This window comes from Oncorhynchus tshawytscha, linkage group LG05 (genome assembly GCF_018296145.1).
Source record: "Oncorhynchus tshawytscha isolate Ot180627B linkage group LG05, Otsh_v2.0, whole genome shotgun sequence".
NCBI lineage: Eukaryota > Metazoa > Chordata > Actinopteri > Salmoniformes > Salmonidae > Oncorhynchus > Oncorhynchus tshawytscha.
The window spans coordinates 72432281-72454015 of record NC_056433.1 but is presented as its reverse complement, the minus strand read 5'-3'; positions in this window follow the sequence as shown (position 1 = coordinate 72454015).

The window sequence follows — 21735 nt, the reverse complement described above, 5'->3', positions numbered from 1 at the left end:
TTTGTTCTTTGTTATAGAGCCAAAAAGATTGGAGAAGTGGTTTATCCATACATCTTCATTTTGGATAGATTTGTCTTCATGTTTTTTTCACAGAAGTGGTTAGATTCTATGGATTCTTCAATTACATTGAGCTGATTTCTGACATGCTGTTATTTTTTCGTAGTGTATTTCTGTGTTGTTTTAGTGATTCACCATAGTGAAGGCGTAGACTCAGGTTTTCTGTGTCTTTATGTTTTTGGTTGGATAGGTTTCTCAATTTCTTTCTTAGGTTTTGTATTCTTCATCAAACCATTTGTCATTGTTAATTTTCTTAGGTTGTATGTTTGAAAAAATGTATTTGATAGGGAAGCTGAGACGTTAAATATACTGTTTAGGCTTTCAACTGACAAGTTTACACCTTCACTATTACAGTGAAATGTTTAGTTGAGGAAGTTGTCTAAAAGGGATTTAACTTGTTGTTGCCCAATTGTTTTTGGTAGGTTTCTACACTACTTTCCTTCCATCTATAACATTTCTTAATATTACTCAGTTCCTTTGGCTTTGATGCCTCATGATTGAGTATTGCTCTGTTCAAGTAGACTGTGATTTTGCTGTGATCTGATAGGGGTGTCAGTGGGCTGACTGTGAACACTCTGAGAGTCTCTGGGTTGATGTCAGAGATAAAGTAATCTATAGTACTACTGCCAAGGGGTGAGCTATAGGTGTACCTACCATAGGAGTCTCCTCGAAGCCTACCATTGACTATGTACATACCTAGCGTGGCATAGAGCTGCAGAAGTTTTTGTTGGTTGTTTTGTCATAGTTGTGTCAAGGGGGGGCATATTTGGGAAGGAATATTGTCACCTCCAGGTATGTGTTTGTCCCCCTGTATGCTGAGAGTGTCAGGTTCTTGTCCAGTTATGGCATTTAGGTCCCCACAGACTAGTACATGTCCCCGGGCCTGGCAATGTTTGATATCCCACTCTAGGATGGAGAAGCTGTCAGCGTTAAAGTATGGGGATTCTATTGAGGGGATATAGTCTCTCACTCTCTCTCCCTCTCTCTCTCTCTCTCTCTCTCTCTCTCTCTCCCCCCTCACTCTTTTTATCTCTCTCTCTTTCTCTATCTTTTGTAGAGGTTGTATGTGTATCTAGGATTGTGTAAAGTCAGTATGTGTGTCTGGGAATGTGTAGAGATGGTATGTGCAGTGTGCATGTAGAATTGTGTAGAAATGGTATATGTATATTGGATGGTGGAGGGTGGAGGCAGAGGCACTTGGAGTAGGTTTTGGCAGAGCTCTCAGATTCTTCAGGTTTTTTGGATGCCCTCCATATCACCCTCCTTTTACCCCCCTCCTCCCCCTCTCCCTCACCACTCCATATCTCGCTTCTTCAACCCCCCATATCACTCCTCCTTCAATTCACTGTCCCCCTCATCATCGCCCCTCCTTCAACCCCCTATCCCCCAGTCCCTCACCCCTCCTCTCCCCGCCCTCCCTCATACCTCTCCTCCCCTCTCTCCCATCCTTGCCCCTCCCTCTCCCTCCCTCCCCCTCTCCCCCCACTTTCACCTCCCTGTCCCCCTCTCTTCCTTCCTTCCTCCCTTCCCTCTCTCCCCCTTCTCTCCCCTCCCTGTCCTTCCCCATCCCTCCCTCCCCTCCCCGCCTCCCTCACCCACCCTCTCCTTCCCATCTTCCTCCCCCTCTCCACCTTCCTTCCTTCCCCTCCCCTCCATTCCATCTCCCACCTTCCCTTTCCTAACCCCTTCCTCCCCCATCTCCCCTTCCTCCCCTCCCCCTCTCCCCCTCCCTTCCTCCCCTCTCCCTCCTTTCCTCCTCCCAGTGTATTCTGATGAAGGTGACTGCTGAAGATGCCACTCTCTACTTCCGGCCCTCCTCCCCCTCCTCCCTCTTCTCCCCTTTCTCCCCCACCTCCCACTCTTCCCTCTTCTCAACCTCCCCTTCTCCCGCTTCTCCACTTTCCTTCCCCTTCCCCTTCTCACCCTCTCCCTCCCCTCTCCTCATCCCTAATAGCCCCCTTCCTTCCCCGAATGAGATGGATGTTTCCTTGCAGCCAGCAGTAAATCTCCATTCGTCCTTCGGCTCGTCTTACACTGGGTCATCCCCTGACTACTTATCCCCCTGTGTGCCAACCCTCCCCCACCTCAACCCCCTCTCCTCCCCTTTCTCTGCCTCACCCCTTCCCCTTTGCTCTTACTGCTGACTTCTTCTTATCTGATCTGTGCATTAGAAGAGCTTTTATTCTATTGTGCTGAACTGTGCTAATGTGAACTGTGCTGAACTGTACTGAACTATCATGCACTCCAAAGGCCAGGGCCAGAACCTAGATCCAGAACCCTAACCCTATCCCACAGCAGGATAATGTTCTAAAAATCCCATAGAGTTGTTTGTTGGGCGTTTGCATTGTGTCTGATAGGAGAGGAAAGGTATATTTGAGGACACAGATTGACAATGATCTCCACATACCTCCTTATTAACCACGTTTACAATATTGATTATATTGGTTCATAAACCGCGCTTACAGTATTATTCTACAGTATATTGGTTTATTAACCATGTTTACAATATTGATTATATTGGTTTATAAACCACTTCCACAGTATTATTCTACAGTATATTGGTTTATTAACCATGTTTACAATATTGATTATATTGGTTTATAAACCACTTCCACAGTATTATTCTACAGTATATTGGTTTATTAACCATGTTTACAATATTGATTATATTGGTTTATAAACCACTTTCACAGTATTATTCTACAGTATATTGGTTTATAAACCACGTTCACAGTATTTATCTACAGTACATTGGTTTATAAATCACATTCACAGTATTATTCTACAGTATATTGGTTTATAAACCACGTTCACAGTATTTATCTACAGTATATTGGTTTATAAACCACGTTCACAGTATTATTCTACAGTATATTGGTTTATAAACCACATTCACAGTATTTATCTACAGTATATTGGTTTATAAACCGCGTTCACAGTATTTATCTACAGTATTTTGGTTTATAAACCACGTTCACAGTATTTATCTACAGTATATTGGTTTATAAACCACATTCACAGTATTTATCTACAGTATATTGGTTTATAAACCACATTCACAGTATTTATCTACAGTATATTGGTTTATAAACCACATTCACAGTATTTATCTACAGTATATTGGTTTATAAACCACGTTCACAGTATTATTCTACAGTATATTGGTTTATAAACCACATTCACAGTATTTATCTACAGTATATTGGTTTATAAACCACATTCACAGTATTTATCTACAGTATATTGGTTTATAAACCACGTTCACAGTATTTATCTACAGTATTTTGGTTTATAAACCACGTTCACAGTATTATTCTACAGTATATTGGTTTATAAACCACGTTCACAGTATTTTTCTACAGTATTTTGGTTTATAAACCACGTTCACAGTATTATTCTACAGTATATTGGTTTATAAACCGCGTTCACAGTATTTATCTACAGTATTTTGGTTTATAAACCACGTTCACAGTATTATTCTACAGTATATTGGTTTATAAACCACGTTCACAGTATTTATCTACAGTATATTGGTTTATAAACCACATTCACAGTATTTATCTACAGTATATTGGTTTATAAACCACATTCACAGTATTTATCTACAGTATTTTGGTTTATAAACCACGTTCACAGTATTATTCTACAGTATATTGGTTTATAAACCACATTCACAGTATTTATCTACAGTATATTGGTTTATAAACCGCGTTCACAGTATTTATCTACAGTATTTTGGTTTATAAACCACGTTCACAGTATTATTCTACAGTATATTGGTTTATAAACCACATTCACAGTATTTATCTACAGTATATTGGTTTATAAACCACATTCACAGTATTATTCTACAGTATATTGGTTTATAAACCGCGTTCACAGTATTTATCTACAGTATATTGGTTTATAAACCACATTCACAGTATTTATCTACAGTATATTGGTTTATAAACCACGTTCACAGTATTTATCTACACTATATTGGTTTATAAACCGCGTTCACAGTATTTATCTACAGTATTTTGGTTTATAAACCACGTTCACAGTATTTATCTACAGTATATTGGTTTATAAACCACATTCACAGTATTTATCTACAGTATATTGGTTTATAAACCACATTCACAGTATTTATCTACAGTATATTGGTTTATAAACCACATTCACAGTATTTATCTACAGTATTTTGGTTTATAAACCTCACAGTATTATTCTACAGTATATTGGTTTATAAACCACATTCACAGTATTTATCTACAGTATATTGGTTTATAAACCACATTCACAGTATTTATCTACAGTATATTGGTTTATAAACCGCGTTCACAGTATTTATCTACAGTATTTTGGTTTATAAACCACGTTCACAGTATTATTCTACAGTATATTGGTTTATAAACCACATTCACAGTATTTATCTACAGTATATTGGTTTATAAACCGCGTTCACAGTATTTATCTACAGTATTTTGGTTTATAAACCACGTTCACAGTATTATTCTACAGTATATTGGTTTATAAACCACATTCACAGTATTTATCTACAGTATATTGGTTTATAAACCACATTCACAGTATTTATCTACAGTATATTGGTTTATAAACCGCGTTCACAGTATTTATCTACAGTATTTTGGTTTATAAACCACGTTCACAGTATTATTCTACAGTATATTGGTTTATAAACCACATTCACAGTATTTATCTACAGTATATTGGTTTATAAACCGCGTTCACAGTATTTATCTACAGTATTTTGGTTTATAAACCACGTTCACAGTATTATTCTACAGTATATTGGTTTATAAACCACATTCACAGTATTTATCTACAGTATATTGGTTTATAAACCACATTCACAGTATTATTCTACAGTATATTGATTTATAAACCGCGTTCACAGTATTTATCTACTGTATATTGGTTTATAAACCACATTCACAGTATTTATCTACAGTATATTGGTTTATAAACCACGTTCACAGTATTTATCTACACTATATTGGTTTATAAACCGCGTTCACAGTATTTATCTACAGTATTTTGGTTTATAAACCACGTTCACAGTATTTATCTACAGTATATTGGTTTATAAACCACATTCACAGTATTTATCTACAGTATATTGGTTTATAAACCACATTCACAGTATTTATCTACAGTATATTGGTTTATAAACCACATTCACAGTATTTATCTACAGTATTTTGGTTTATAAACCACGTTCACAGTATTATTCTACAGTATATTGGTTTATAAACCACATTCACAGTATTATTCTACAGTATATTGGTTTATAAACCGCGTTCACAGTATTTATCTACAGTATATTGGTTTATAAACCACATTCACAGTATTTATCTACAGTATATTGGTTTATAAACCACGTTCACAGTATTATTCTACAGTATATTGGTTTAAAAACCACATTCACAGTATTTATCTACAGTATATTGGTTTATAAACCACATTCACAGTATTTATCTACAGTATTTTGGTTTATAAACCACGTTCACAGTATTATTCTACAGTATATTGGTTTATAAACCACATTCACAGTATTTATCTACAGTATATTGGTTTATAAACCGCGTTCACAGTATTTATCTACAGTATTTTGGTTTATAAACCACGTTCACAGTATTATTCTACAGTATATTGGTTTATAAACCACATTCACAGTATTTATCTACAGTATATTGGTTTATAAACCACATTCACAGTATTTATCTACAGTATATTGGTTTATAAACCACATTCACAGTATTTATCTACAGTATTTTGGTTTATAAACCACGTTCACAGTATTATTCTACAGTATATTGGTTTATAAACCGCGTTCACAGTATTTTTCTACAGTATTTTGGTTTATAAACCACGTTCACAGTATTATTCTACAGTATATTGGTTTATAAACCGCGTTCACAGTATTTATCTACAGTATTTTGGTTTATAAACCACGTTCACAGTATTATTCTACAGTATATTGGTTTATAAACCACGTTCACAGTATTTATCTACAGTATATTGGTTTATAAACCACATTCACAGTATTTATCTACAGTATATTGGTTTATAAACCGCGTTCACAGTATTTATCTACAGTATTTTGGTTTATAAACCACGTTCACAGTATTATTCTACAGTATATTGGTTTATAAACCACATTCACAGTATTTATCTACAGTATATTGGTTTATAAACCGCGTTCACAGTATTTATCTACAGTATTTTGGTTTATAAACCACGTTCACAGTATTATTCTACAGTATATTGGTTTATAAACCACATTCACAGTATTTATCTACAGTATATTGGTTTATAAACCACATTCACAGTATTTATCTACAGTATATTGGTTTATAAACCACATTCACAGTATTTATCTACAGTATTTTGGTTTATAAACCACGTTCACAGTATTATTCTACAGTATATTGGTTTATAAACCACATTCACAGTATTTATCTACCGTATATTGGTTTATAAACCGCGTTCACAGTATTTATCTACAGTATATTGGTTTATAAACCACATTCACAGTATTTATCTACAGTATATTGGTTTATAAACCACATTCACAGTATTTATCTACAGTATTTTGGTTTATAAACCACGTTCACAGTATTATTCTACAGTATATTGGTTTATAAACCACGTTCACAGTATTTATCTACAGTATATTGGTTTATAAACCACATTCACAGTATTTATCTACAGTATATTGGTTTATAAACCACATTCACAGTATTTATCTACAGTATATTGGTTTATAAACCACATTCACAGTATTTATCTACAGTATTTTGGTTTATAAACCTCACAGTATTATTCTACAGTATATTGGTTTATAAACCACATTCACAGTATTTATCTACAGTATATTGGTTTATAAACCACATTCACAGTATTTATCTACAGTATATTGGTTTATAAACCGCGTTCACAGTATTTATCTACAGTATTTTGGTTTATAAACCACGTTCACAGTATTATTCTACAGTATATTGGTTTATAAACCACATTCACAGTATTTATCTACAGTATATTGGTTTATAAACCGCGTTCACAGTATTTATCTACAGTATTTTGGTTTATAAACCACGTTCACAGTATTATTCTACAGTATATTGGTTTATAAACCACATTCACAGTATTTATCTACAGTATATTGGTTTATAAACCACATTCACAGTATTTATCTACAGTATATTGGTTTATAAACCGCGTTCACAGTATTTATCTACAGTATTTTGGTTTATAAACCACGTTCACAGTATTATTCTACAGTATATTGGTTTATAAACCACATTCACAGTATTTATCTACAGTATATTGGTTTATAAACCGCGTTCACAGTATTTATCTACAGTATTTTGGTTTATAAACCACGTTCACAGTATTATTCTACAGTATATTGGTTTATAAACCACATTCACAGTATTTATCTACAGTATATTGGTTTATAAACCACATTCACAGTATTATTCTACAGTATATTGGTTTATAAACCACGCGTTCACAGTATTTATCTACAGTATATTGGTTTATAAACCACATTCACAGTATTTATCTACAGTATATTGGTTTATAAACCACGTTCACAGTATTTATCTACACTATATTGGTTTATAAACCGCGTTCACAGTATTTATCTACAGTATTTTGGTTTATAAACCACGTTCACAGTATTTATCTACAGTATATTGGTTTATAAACCACATTCACAGTATTTATCTACAGTATATTGGTTTATAAACCACATTCACAGTATTTATCTACAGTATATTGGTTTATAAACCACATTCACAGTATTTATCTACAGTATTTTGGTTTATAAACCACGTTCACAGTATTATTCTACAGTATATTGGTTTATAAACCACATTCACAGTATTTATCTACAGTATATTGGTTTATAAACCGCGTTCACAGTATTTATCTACAGTATTTTGGTTTATAAACCACGTTCACAGTATTATTCTACAGTATATTGGTTTATAAACCACATTCACAGTATTATTCTACAGTATATTGGTTTATAAACCACATTCACAGTATTTATCTACAGTATATTGGTTTATAAACCATATTCACAGTATTTATCTACAGTATTTTGGTTCATAAACCACGTTCACAGTATTATTCTATAGTATATTGGTTTATAAACCACATTCCCAGTATTTATCTACAGTATATTGGTTTATAAACCGCGTTCACAGTATTTATCTACAGTATTTTGGTTTATAAACCACGTTCACAGTATTATTCTACAGTATATTGGTTTATAAACCACATTCCCAGTATTATTCTACAGTATATTGGTTTATAAACCACATTCACAGTATTTATCTACAGTATATTGGTTTATAAACCGCTTTCACAGTATTTATCTACAGTATTTTGGTTTATAAACCACGTTCACAGTATTATTCTACAGTATATTGGTTTATAAACCACATTCACAGTATTTATCTACAGTATATTGGTTTATAAACCACATTCACAGTATTTATCTACAGTATATTGGTTTATAAACCACATTCACAGTATTTATCTACAGTATTTTGGTTTATAAACCACGTTCACAGTATTATTCTACAGTATATTGGTTTATAAACCACATTCACAGTATTTATCTACAGTATATTGGTTTATAAACCGCGTTCACAGTATTTATCTACAGTATTTTGGTTTATAAACCACGTTCACAGTATTATTCTACAGTATATTGGTTTATAAACCACATTCACAGTATTTATCTACAGTATATTGGTTTATAAACCGCGTTCACAGTATTTATCTACAGTATATTGGTTTATAAACCGCGTTCACAGTATTATTCTACAGTACATTGGTTTATAAACCACGTTCACAGTATTTATCTACAGTATATTGGTTTATAAACCACGTTCACAGTATTTATCTACAGTACATTGGTTTATTAACCATGTTTACAGTATTGATTTATATCGGTTTATTAACAACACTATCTCCCGTGACTCAGGCCAGATGGCTGGTGTGTCTGTGTCTGTATCTGTGTGCATGCACACACGTGCAAGACTGGAGCATTCAGAAGTTAAGCAGCCTAAACCATTGTTTTCTTGTGGATTGTTACCATGTGAATGGTACCACAGTGTGTCTTCTGCTACACTGTAAAAAAAAATCCTGCAATTGTCACAGTAAATCTTTATACTATAATATACTTTATAAACTGAATACAGTAGATTACCTTAAATTAAATTGCATTGTGGGAAAATCTAAATCTAAAAATATTGAACCTCTCCCTATCATAGTCTCTTGTTCCCACTTGCTTCAAGTTTCACACAATTGTTCCTGTACCCAAGCAAGCTAAGGTAACTGAACTGATGACTATCGCCCCGTAGCCCTCACCTCTGTCATCATGAAGTGCTTTGAGAGGCCAGTCAAGGACAATATCACCTCCACCTTGCCCGACACCCAAGACCAGGTTGGGCAACTTTGATGTGGGTGGGAGCCACAGTGGCTCGCTGGTCTGAGTACCCACAAACCCTAACCCTAATATTTTGAAAGCTATAGAAATGCATTTATTAATGTCTACATTGGTTTTCACCACATGTATTCTATTACACAGACCTTAATGCATACTTTTAAATTATATTATGTGAGCTAAACATACAAATAAGTATATGAAAATATATAAAAACATTTTCCTTAATTAAGCAGAATAGTTTGAGATTCCTAATATTACTGTACCCACTACAACAAAAATACATAAAATACATTTTTGTTCTTGAAACATTGAATGTAAATAGTGTAGAATTCCATTCATCCCTATGGAGGACTGCTCCTACTGGGGAGTACCAATATGGCCGACCGCTGGCTTCAAAGGCTCACAATAGCCCACAATACATATTATCAGCAATCCAGGGTTTATATACAGTAAATTCGGAAAGTAGTCAGACACCTTCACTTTTTCCACATTTAGTTACGTTACAGCCTTATTCTAAAATGGATTAAAAAAAGAAAACATCGTCATCAATCTACACACAATACCCCATAATGACAATGCGAAAACAGGTTTTTAGAAATGTTTGCAAGATTATTAAAAATAAAAAACAGAAATACCTTATTCACATAAGTATTCAGACCCTTTGCTATGAGACTAGAAATTGAGCTCAGGTGCATCCTCGTTCTATTCATCATCCTTGAGCTGTTTCTGCAGCTTGACTGGAGTCCACTGTGGTAAATTCAATTGATTGGACATGATTTGGAAAGGTACACACCTGTCTATATAAGGACCCGCATTCGACAGTACATGTCAGACAAAAACCAAGCAATGAGGTCGAAGGAATTGTTCGCAGAGCTCCAAGACATTGTGTCGAGGCACAGATCTGGGGAAGGGTAAGAAAAACATTCTGCAGCATTGAAGGTCCCCAAGAACACAGTGGCCTCCATCATTCTTAAATGGAAGAAGTTTGGAACCACCAAGACTTTTCCAAGAGCTGGATGCCGGGTAAAACTGAGCAATCGGGGGAGAAAGGTCTTGGTCAGGGAGGTGACCAAGAACCCGATGTTCACTCTGACAGAGCTCCAGAGTTCCTCTGTGGAGATAGGAGAACCTTCCGGAATGGACAACAATCTCTGCAGCACTCCACCAATCTGGCCATTTTTGGCAGAGTGGCAGTGGTGTAAAGCGCTTAAGTAAAAATATTGAAAGTACTACTTATTTAGTTATTTTGGGTATCTGGGGCCTCATTTATTTAAAAAATCTTAGATTTATACTTGCACTTAGTCGTAAGATCATTTCTGACGGTGTGCTTACGTTGGATTCATAAAAGATCCTGATCATAAAATACCTTGCTTGCGCAGGTTCTATAAGAAGCCCATTTGTAACTTACGCATCTGTGATCAATAACTCTCAAATTAACTTAAAATTGACGGCACCTGAATGTGCCTTACAATCAGCGAGTTCCCCTTATAGAATGCTAGCACAAATGAGGGTTTAGCCAGGAATAGCCGTGGACCAAACACATATTATTCGGGGGACTAAATAGTGGGTTGACAAACAAACCCAAACCGGTAGCTTGGGAGTCGGACGCCGCTACAGTGAACGATGTGGATCAGCAAGACAGAACTGTGGCTGATGTGAATAAGAAATGGTCTGACATTAAACTGCAAGGGATAAAAAGAATATCCCTACATAACCAGCAGGAAAATCACTTACGTCAAGTCTAGACTCTGAGTAGAGATAAGATCATTTCCACGTCACAGTAAGGTTTTATAAATAACTACTTATATGTGGATTTCTGCGTAAGTCATACTTAAGATCAAAATAGATCGTAAGTCCGTTTTATAAATGAGGCCCCTGTACTTTACTTTAGTATTTATATTTTTGACAACTTTTACTTTTATTCCACTACATTCCTAAAGAAGATAATGTACTTTCTACTCCATACATTTTCCCTGATACCCAAAACTACTCGTTACATTTGGAATGTTTAGCAGGAAAGGAAAATTGTCTAATTCACGGACTTAAAGAGAAAAACCCTGGTCATCCCTACTGCATCTGATCTGGCGGACTAAACACAAATGCTTTGTTTGTAAATTGTCACGACTCCGACCGAAGGACACTCCCCTTCCCGTTCGGGTGGCGCTCGGCGGTCGTCATCGCCGGCCTACTAGCTGCTACTGATTATTTCCTCCCCCTCCTTATGTGTTGATTGTGTGCACCTGTTTTGAGTTAGGTAGTAGGCTTTATTAGTCAGCCGGCCCGCAGGGTTCCTTGTGCGGGATTAATTATTGTGATCGTCTGTTTGGTGTACTTATGTGCACGTCTATTTGGGTTTTGTGTTTTCCCATTTTGTGGGTTTTCCCTGGACGGTTTAAGTCCCCCTGTTTGGGGCATTTGTTTGTTCGGTACGCCCTGTGTTTTGTGAGGGTTGGCTTATGTTCAGCGTTTGTGTCAGTGCATTAAAATAGCACTCCCCTGAACTCTCTGCTTCCTGCGCCTGACTCCTCACCCACTACACTCAGACCGTTACAGAATCCCGCACCACTGGAATGGAGTCAGCAGGAGCAACAGCCACTCCCCTCCCATCGATGGAAGAGAGGGTTCTACATCACACCACCGTACTCCATCGGATTGGAACGGCGATGGATCTGGTGATGGAGAGAATGGACCGATGGGAGAGAAGCGGTCTCCTCTCCCTCTCTCCACCTTCGGCCCCTCCTCCTCAGGACTCCCCATCTCCCGACTCCAGCACCCTCCGTCTTACGCTCCCAAGGGTCTATGATGGAACGGCAGCAGGGTGCCAGGGGTTCTTACTCCAGCTAGAACTGTACCTGGCCACCGTCAGACCTACTCCCTCGGGAGCGGAGAGGGTGAATGTCCTCATTTCCTGCCTCACGGGTCGTGCTCTGGAGTGGGCAAATGCAGTTTGGAATGGCCCAGACTCAGCGAAGGAGCACTACCCCGAGTTTTCTCGCCGTTTCCGCGCCGTGTTTGACCATCCTCCAGATGGCCGAGCGGCGGGAGAACGACTATTCCATCTCCGGCAGGAGAAAAGGAGCGCCCAGGATTACGCGTTGGAGTTCCGTACCTTGGCAGCAGGATCCGGGTGGAACGACAGGGCCCTTATCGACCACTACAGGTGTAGTCTCCGGGAGGACGTCCGCAGGGAGCTAGCGTGTCGGGACACCGCTCTTTCCTTGGATGAGCTAATTGACATGTCCATCCGACTGGACAATCTGCTGGCGGCCCGCGGGCGTTCGGAGAGGGTCCTGTGTGTTCCACCACCCAGCACCTCCACTCCTGTTCCGATGGAGTTGGGAGGGGCTTTGCCGAGGGGTACCGGAGGAGGAGGCTCCCTCTGCACCAACTGTGGTCGGAGAGGACACACGGCCGATCGGTGCTGGGGGTCCGTCTGGGAGTCGAGATGGTAGGCGGAACATTTCTCGATCACCCCAGGTGAGTCAGCACCAAACTCACCCAGAACCCCTGTTGGTCACATGTTTGTCTTGATTTTTTTCTTAACTTTTTCCCCTCTTCCCAGCATAGGGCGCTAGTCGATTCAGGCGCAGCTGGGAACTTTATGGATCGCGGACTTGCTATTAAATTAGGTGTTCCGCTTGTGCCGATAGATTCTCCCTTTCCCGTGCACTCCCTAGATAGCCGGCCATTAGGGTCAGGGGTGGTCAGGGAGACCACAATCCCACTGGACATGGTAACGCAGGGGAATCATAGGGAGCGTATCAGTCTCTATATTATTGATTCGCCTGCGTTTCCAGTGGTGTTGGGGATTCCCTGGCTGGCCCGGCACAATCCTAAAATTTTGTGGAGACAGGGGTTCTCCAGGGGTGGTCAGAGGAGTGTTCTGGAAGGTGTCTGGGAGTTTCCGTCGGTGCCACCTCGGTGGAAAGTCCAGACCAGGGTCCCACAGTGTGCATTCCCCCGAGTATGCCGATTTGGCAATCGCTTTTAGTAAAAAGAAGGCGACTAAATTACCACCACATCGACCGGGAAGGGATTGTGCGATAGATCTCAGGTAAACGCTGCGCTTCCCAAGAGTCACGTGTACCCATTGTCCCAAGAGGAGACGTTGGCTATGGAGACATATATCACGGAGTCTCTGGGACAGGGGTACATTCGGTCCTCCATTTCACCCGTCTCCTCGAGTTTCTTTTTTGTGAAGAAAAAGGAGGGAGGTTTGCGTCCTTGTATTGATTATAGAGGTCTAAATGCCATCACAGTGGGGTTCAGCTACCCACTACCTCTCATTGCTACGGCAGTGGAATCCTTTCAGGGAGCGCAGTTCTTCACAAAATTGGATCTCAGGACCGCGTATAGCCTGGTGCGTATTCGGAAGGGAGACGAGTGGAAAACCGCATTTAGTACCACATCGGGCCACTATGAGTACCGCGTCATGCCGTATGGGTTAAAAAATGCCCCAGCCATTTTTCAATCCTTTGTAGACGATATTCTCAGGGACCTGCACGGGCAGGGAGTGGTTGTTTATATCGATGACATTCTGATCTACTCAGCCACTCACGCCGCGCATGTGTCTCTGGTACGCAAGGTGCTTGGTAGACTGCTGGAGCATGACCTATACGTCAAGGCTGAGAAGTGTGTGTTCTCCAAACGAGCCGTCTCCTTTCTGGGTTATCGCATTTCCACCTCGGGGTGGAGATGGAGGGTGACCGCAGTAAGGCCGTGCGTAATTGGCCGACTCCAACCACGGTAAAAGAGGTGCAGCGGTTTTTGGGTTTTTCCAACTACTACCGGAGGTTTATCCGGGGTTTTGGCCAAGTAGCGGCTCCAATTACCTCACTGCTAAAGGGGGCCCGGTGTGGTTGCAGTGGTCAGCGGAGGCGGACAGAGCTTTCAACAGGTTGAAGGCGCTGTTCACGGATGCACCCGTGTTGGCGCATCCGGACCCCTCTCTAGCATTCATAGTGGAGGTGGACGCGTCCGAGGCTGGGGTGGGTGCCGTGCTATCACAGCGCTCGGGTACGCCACCAAAACTCCGCCCCTGTGCTTTCTTCTCCAGTAAGCTCAGCCCAGCGGAGCGTAACTATGATGTGGGGACCGGGAGTTGTTAGCGGTGGTCAGGGCTCTGAAGGTGTGGAGACACCTTTGTTGTAAAGGGTCTGAATACTTATGTAAATGTGATATTTCATTTTTTTTGCTTTGTCATTATGGGTAATTGTGTGTAGATTGATGAGGGAATAAAACTATTTAATACATTTATACAGAATAAGGCTGTAACGTAACAAAAGGTTGAAAAAGTGAACTTCTTTGGGATGGTTGAGCTAACGTAGGCTAATGCAATTAGCATGAGGTTGTAAGTAACAAGAACATTTCCCAGGACACAGACACATCTGATATAGGCAGAAAGCTTAATTTCTTGTTAACCTAACTGCACTGTCCAATTTACAGTAGCTATTACAGTGAAAGAATAACATGCTATTGTTTGAAGAGAGTGCACAATTTTGAACATGAAAAGTTATAAACAAATTAAGCACATTTAGGCAGTCTTGATACAACATTTTTAGACTGATCCAATAAACAATGGTCTGGAACCTGGTCTGGAATAATACATTTTGGCCTTACTCTTGCGTTTCAAAGATGATGGTGCTAAAAAAATACAAAAGAACGGTTGGTTATTTCTTTGTATTATTTTTACCAGATCTATCGTGTTATATTCTCCTACATTCCTTTCACATTTCCACAAACTTCAAAGTGTTTCCATTCAAATGGTACCAAGAATATGCCTGAGCTTCTGTCAGTTAGATTTGGGTATGTCATTTTAGGCGAAAATTGAAAAAAAGGGGCAGATCCTTATTAAGGGGTGTGAAACCTTACGAATGCACTGTACATCTGTCACGTCCTGATCTGTTTCACCTGTCCTTGTGCTTGTCTCCACCTCTTCCAGGTGTCACCCATCTTCCCCACTTTTCCTCTGGGTATTTATACCTGTGTTTCTGTCTCTCTGTGACAGTTCGACTTCTCTCTTTTTCTCATCCTCCTGTTTTATGAACCTTTCCTGTCCTGACCACTCTGCCTGCCCCTGACCCTGAGCCTGTCTGCCATCCTGTACCTTTGCCCCACCTCTGGATTACTAAACTATGCCTGAGCCTGAGCCTGAGCCTGAGCCTGAGCCTGAGCCTGAGCCTGAGCCTGAGCCTGAGCCTGCCCTGCGCCTGAGCCTGAGCCTGCGCCTGCGCCTGCGCCTTCCATCCTGTACTTTTGCCCCACCTCTGGGTTACTAAACTGAGTCTGCCTGCCGTCCTGTACCTTTGCCCCACTACTCTGGATTATCGACCCCTGCCTGTCATTTGCCTGCCCTTGTTGTTGCAATAAACATTGTTACTTCACACAGTCTGCACTTGGGTCTTATCAGGTGATACCTGATAACATCATTGATCCATACTCACACATGCAGTCAGAGCCGGCTCTAGCCTTTTGGGGCCCAAAGTAAAGTGGAGAGAATTTTTTTTGTTTTTGAGTTAATTTACTGAAATTCTACACATTTTTTCAATTTAATTGTATAACTAATTTAATGTAATTATAGTCATTTTGGCATGGGGTGGGGAGAAATGATCAATTTTTACAGGTCATTTCCTGCAATTCTACACATAAACTTAGGGTCCTGGGTCTGAACTACTCCCTGTGCAACTGGGTCCTATACTTCCTGGTCCTAGACGCCAGGTGGTGAGGGTAGGCAACAACACCTTCGCCATACTTATCCTCAACACGGGGGCCCCACAGGTGTGTGTGCTCAGCCCCTTCTTGTACTCCCTCTTCACCCATGACTACGTGGCTATGTGCAACTCCAACAGCATGGCTCTCCAGAGTGTGGTGCAATCAGCCAAACACATCACCCATGGAACACTGCCTGCCCTCCAGAAAATGTATAGCACTCGGTGTCAAGGAAGGTCAAGAAGATCATTAAGGACCTCAGCCATGTGAGCCATGATCTGTTCACTCTGCTACCATCTAGCAGACAGTTTTTTAAATATATTTTTTCTAAATGTAACCTTTATTTACACTGGGAGTCATGCTGTGACCAAGGTGCCTTTCTCAGATAAATGTTGCATTCACATCAATAACCATCACAAACACATCAATATACACTATACACATCAGTAATGCACATCATTATACGCTATACACACCAATATACACTATACTGTTTGTGACCTCATGAAAGACAGACACATTACCCTAACTCTGTTTATACAGGTTCCTCACTTATGAGGCTTGCATTAAATTCTTGTATAAAATTAATGAGTAAAGATGAAACTATTTGTGAAATGATGTAATGTGATGTTAAACCTTTAATGTGAGTACATTGTGTTCCCTTTAAAGTTTAACTAAGTTATTGGCCCATCCCCGTGACACAGACATGACTTGGCATCATGGAACTGCCTCTTCTACTGTTATGAATAAAAGCCCCTCCTGAGAAAATCCTCTTCAGACTGAGCAAACCCACAGCGTGAGTTTAGACCACAAAAACCTCAGTGTAAGGTTGCAATGGTTGTTGAGTTCCTAACCATACCACGTGGAGCATTGGCTACACGGCTGGAAAAAGTTCAACTCTGAGACTATCGATCCCTACAGAATAAGAGCAAATCTTAGGTACTAATTACTTGTCTGCAGCTAGAAATTATGTAAACCTGGGACGAGAATACCGACAACTTCAGAAACATCTATTCTATGAGAACATTTCTGAATGGTACTCTGAAGTAGCCATTCTAACCATGAAAGAACAGAAAGAGAGAGAGAGACTCAGATGAACTCTCCAGCAGACGAACCGGGTTCCAACAGAAAAAATCATGGGCGTAAACACATGGGCGTAAATATATATTGACTGTAATTATTTCCGAAAGAGTGAGCGTTCATGTGCAAAGGATTAGTATTTCAGTTAATACAATTATTAACTGTGTGTAAATCAAATCAAATCAAATGTATTGAATAATAATTATCACAGTAGTTGACGAAGGTGCAGCAAGTCAGAACCTCAGGAGTAAATGTCAGTTGGCTTTTCATAGCCGATCATTAAGAGTATCTCTACCACTTTATCTGGACCCGTACAAATCAGCTGGGCTTGACAATCTGGACCCTCTATTTCTGATACTATCCGCCGCCATTGTCCCAACCCCTATTACCAGCCTGTTCAACATCTCTTTCATATCGTCTGAGATCCCCAAGGATTGGAAAGCTGCCGCAGTCATCCCCCTCTTCAAAGGGGGAGACACCCTGGACCCAAACTGTTACAGACCTATATCCATCCTGCCCTGCCTATCTAAGGTCTTCGAAAGCCTAGTCAACAAACAGGTCACTGACCATCTCGAATCCCACCGTACCTTCTCCGCTGTGCAATCTGGTTTCCGAGCCGGTCACGAGTGCACCGCAGCCATGCTGAAGGTACTAAATGATATCATAACCGCCATCGATAAAAGACAGTACTGTGCAGCCGTCTTCATCGACCTTGCCAAGGCTTTCGACTCTGTCAATCACCATATTCTTATCGGCAGACTCAGTAGCCTCGGTTTTTCTGATGACTGCCTTGCCTGGTTCACCAACTACTTTGCAGACAGAGTTCAGTGTCTCAAATCGGAGGGCATGCTGTCCGGTCCTCTGGCAGTCTCTATGGGGGTGCCACAGGGTTCTATTCTCAGGCCGACTCTTTTCTCTGTATATATCAATGATGTTGCTCTTGCTGCGGGCGATTCCCTGATCCACCTCTACGCAGACGACACCATTCTGTATACTTCCGGCCCGTCCTTGGACACTGTGCTATCTAACCTCCAAACAAGCTTCAATGCCATACAACACTCCTTCCGTGGCCTCCAACTGCTCTTAAACGCTAGTAAAACCAAATGCATGCTTTTCAACCGTTCGCTGCCTGCACCCGCACGCCCGACTAGCATCACCACCCTGGATGGTTCCGACCTAGAATATGTGGACATCTATAAGTACCTAGGTATCTGGCTAGACTGTAAACTCTCCTTCCAGACTCATATCAAACATCTCCAATCTAAAATCAAATCTAGAATCGGCTTTCTATTCCGCAACAAAGCCTCCTTCACTCACGCCACCAAACTTACCCTAGTAAAACTGACTATCCTACCGATCCTCGACTTCGGCGATGTCATCTACAAAATAGCTTCCAATACTCTACTCAGCAAACTGGATGCAGTTTATCACAGTGCCATCCGTTTTGTCACTAAAGCACCTTATACCACCCACCACTGCGACCTGTATGCTCTAGTCGGCTGGCCCTCACTACATATTCGTCGCCAGACCCACTGGCTCCAGGTCATCTACAAGTCCATGCTAGGTAAAGCTCCGCCTTATCTCAGTTCACTGGTCACGATGGCAACACCCACCCGTAGCACGCGCTCCAGCAGGTGTATCTCACTGATCATCCCTAAAGCCAACACCTCATTTGGCCGCCTTTCGTTCCAGTTCTCTGCTGCCTGTGACTGGAACGAATTGCAAAAATCACCCTCACCAACTTCAAACATTTGCTATCTGAGCAGCTAACCGATCGCTGCAGCTGTACATAGTCTATCGGTAAATAGCCCACCCAATTTTACCTACCTCATCCCCATACGGTTTATATTTATTTACTTTTCTGCTCTTTTGCAGACCAATATCTCTACCTGTACATGACCATCTGATCATTTATCACTCCAGTGTTAATCTGCAAAATTGTAATTATCCACCTACCTCCTCATGCCTTTTGCACACAATGTATATAGACTCTCTTTTTTTCTACTGTGTTATTGACTTGTTAATTGTTTACTCCATGTGTAACTCTGTGTTGTCGCAGCTGCAAATGAGAACTTGTTCTCAACTAGCCTACCTGGTTAAATAAAGGTTAAATAAAAACAATCAAATAAATAACCTAGAAGTAACAAAAGCATGGATAAGTTTTTCTGCATCATTTTTGGACAGAAAGTTTTTGATTTTTGCAATGTTACGTAGATGGAAAAAAGCTGTCCTTGAAACAGTCTTGATATGTTCGTCAAAAGAGAGGTCAGGGTCCAGAGTAACGCCGAGGTCCTTCACAGTTTTATTTGAGACGACTGTACAACCATTAAGATTAATTGTCAGATTCAACAGAAGATCTCTTTGTTTCTTGGGACCTAGAACAAGCATCTCTGTTTTGTCCGAGTTTAAAAGTAGAACATTTTCAGCCATCCACTTTCTTATGTCTGAAACACAGACTTCTAGCGAGGGCAATTTTGGGGCTTCACCATGTTTCATTGAAATGTACAGCTGTATGTCATCCGCCTAGCAGTGAAAGTTAACATTATGTTTTCGAATGACATCCCCAAGAGGTAAAATATATAGTGAAAACAATAGTGGTCCTAAAACGGAACCTTGAGGAACACCGAAATGTACAGTTGATTTGTCAGAGGACAAACCATTCACAGAGACAAACTGATATCTTTCCGACAGATAAGATCTAAACCAGGCCAGAAATTGTCCGTGTAAACCAATTTGGCTTTCCAATCTCTCCAAAAGAATGTGGTGATCGATGGTATCAAAAGCAGCAGTAAGGTCTCGGAGCACGAGGACAGCTGCAGAGCCTCGGTCTGATGCCATTAAAAGGTAATTTACCATCTTCACAAGTGCAGTCTCAGTGCTATGATGGGGTCTAAAACCAGACTGAAGCATTTCTTATACATTGTTTGTCTTCAGGAAGGCAGTGAGTTGCTGTGCAACAGCCTTTTCTAAAAATTTTGAGAGGAATGGAAGATTCTATATAGGCCGATAGTTTTTTATATTTTCTGGGTCACGGTTTGGCTTTTTCAAGAGAGGCTTTATTACTGCCACTTTTAGTGAGTTTGGTACACATCCGGTGGATAGAGAGCTGTTTATTATGTTCAACTTAGGAGGGACAAGCACAGGAAGCAGCTCTTTCAGTAGTTTAGTTGAAATAGGGTCCAGTATGCAGCTTGAAGGTTTAGAGGCCATGATTATTTTCATCATTGTGTCAAGAGATATAGTACTAAATATAATACTTAACTGACTTGCCTAGTTAAATCAAATAAAACAATTATAATAATTGCCATGTCCTTTGGTCTGTTTTGTCCTGCAGTCACTGCCAGTTTGGAAGCCTTTGTTGAGGCCTCTAAAAATGTAAGTGATTTAAAATAACAAATATTCATATGCTGTAATATGAAAACACATAACCTAGCAGCCAACCTGCTTCCACCAATCCCATGTAATTACAGTAAAATACTGTAAAATACACTCCTCACCTCCCCTCAATGTATTTAATGTATTAATTTATTAATTCATTCATTAATTTATTACAATTAGTGTCATTTATTTTACAGCATAATACAGTATATTTTACAGTAATGTACTGCTCTGATTTTACAGTAACTTGCTTGCAGCCAATTGCCTCCAAGTTACTGTAAAACAACAGTATCAAAGATTACAGTAAGAGTATTTGTTAACGTAAAATGATTGCAGTATAATCATTGGTAATATAAAGCAATTACAGTAACAGTATTGGATACCATAAAATACGGTATGGTAACATACTGTACCTTTTTTTATGGTAAGTAACAGGCTGCCAGTAAGTTACCGTAGAAAACAACAGGACATTTTTTTAAGTGTACAGTGTAGGTAGACAAACACTATGTCTTGAAAAAGGTACCGAAACATTAAGGAAAAATACATGTAAATGAATGTTGGACTTATTTCTATGTTTCAACAACGAGAGAGACAGACAGAACATCTCTGTCTGAGGACCAGGCTCGGCTTTGTGATAGGATGTGATGAGATACGGATCCACAGAATGCATTCTATTATAATATGTTGTATGTGTATTGTATATGTATAAAGTAAATCCACCTTGGTTAACATTGTTAACCCTTCCAGCCCCATGCAGCAGGACAGAGGGCAGACAGGGGGTGGGCTCTGTCACTGTGCCATGACATTGAATGTGATGTGACGAGTGGCAGGTTACATCTCTAGTCCGTGACCCTGATTCGTCTGCACCAGTCCTATGCCGCTGCAGGTCAGGTGACCCATCACGACATAAGACATTATCGTAAAACTCGGAGCCGTGGTTTGTCGCCCAGACGATAAATGATTATCAATGTTATCAATAACAGAAGAAATGTTCTTTGTGATATTTTGATGTAGTTCTATCCTAGAGCTGTACTTGTCTA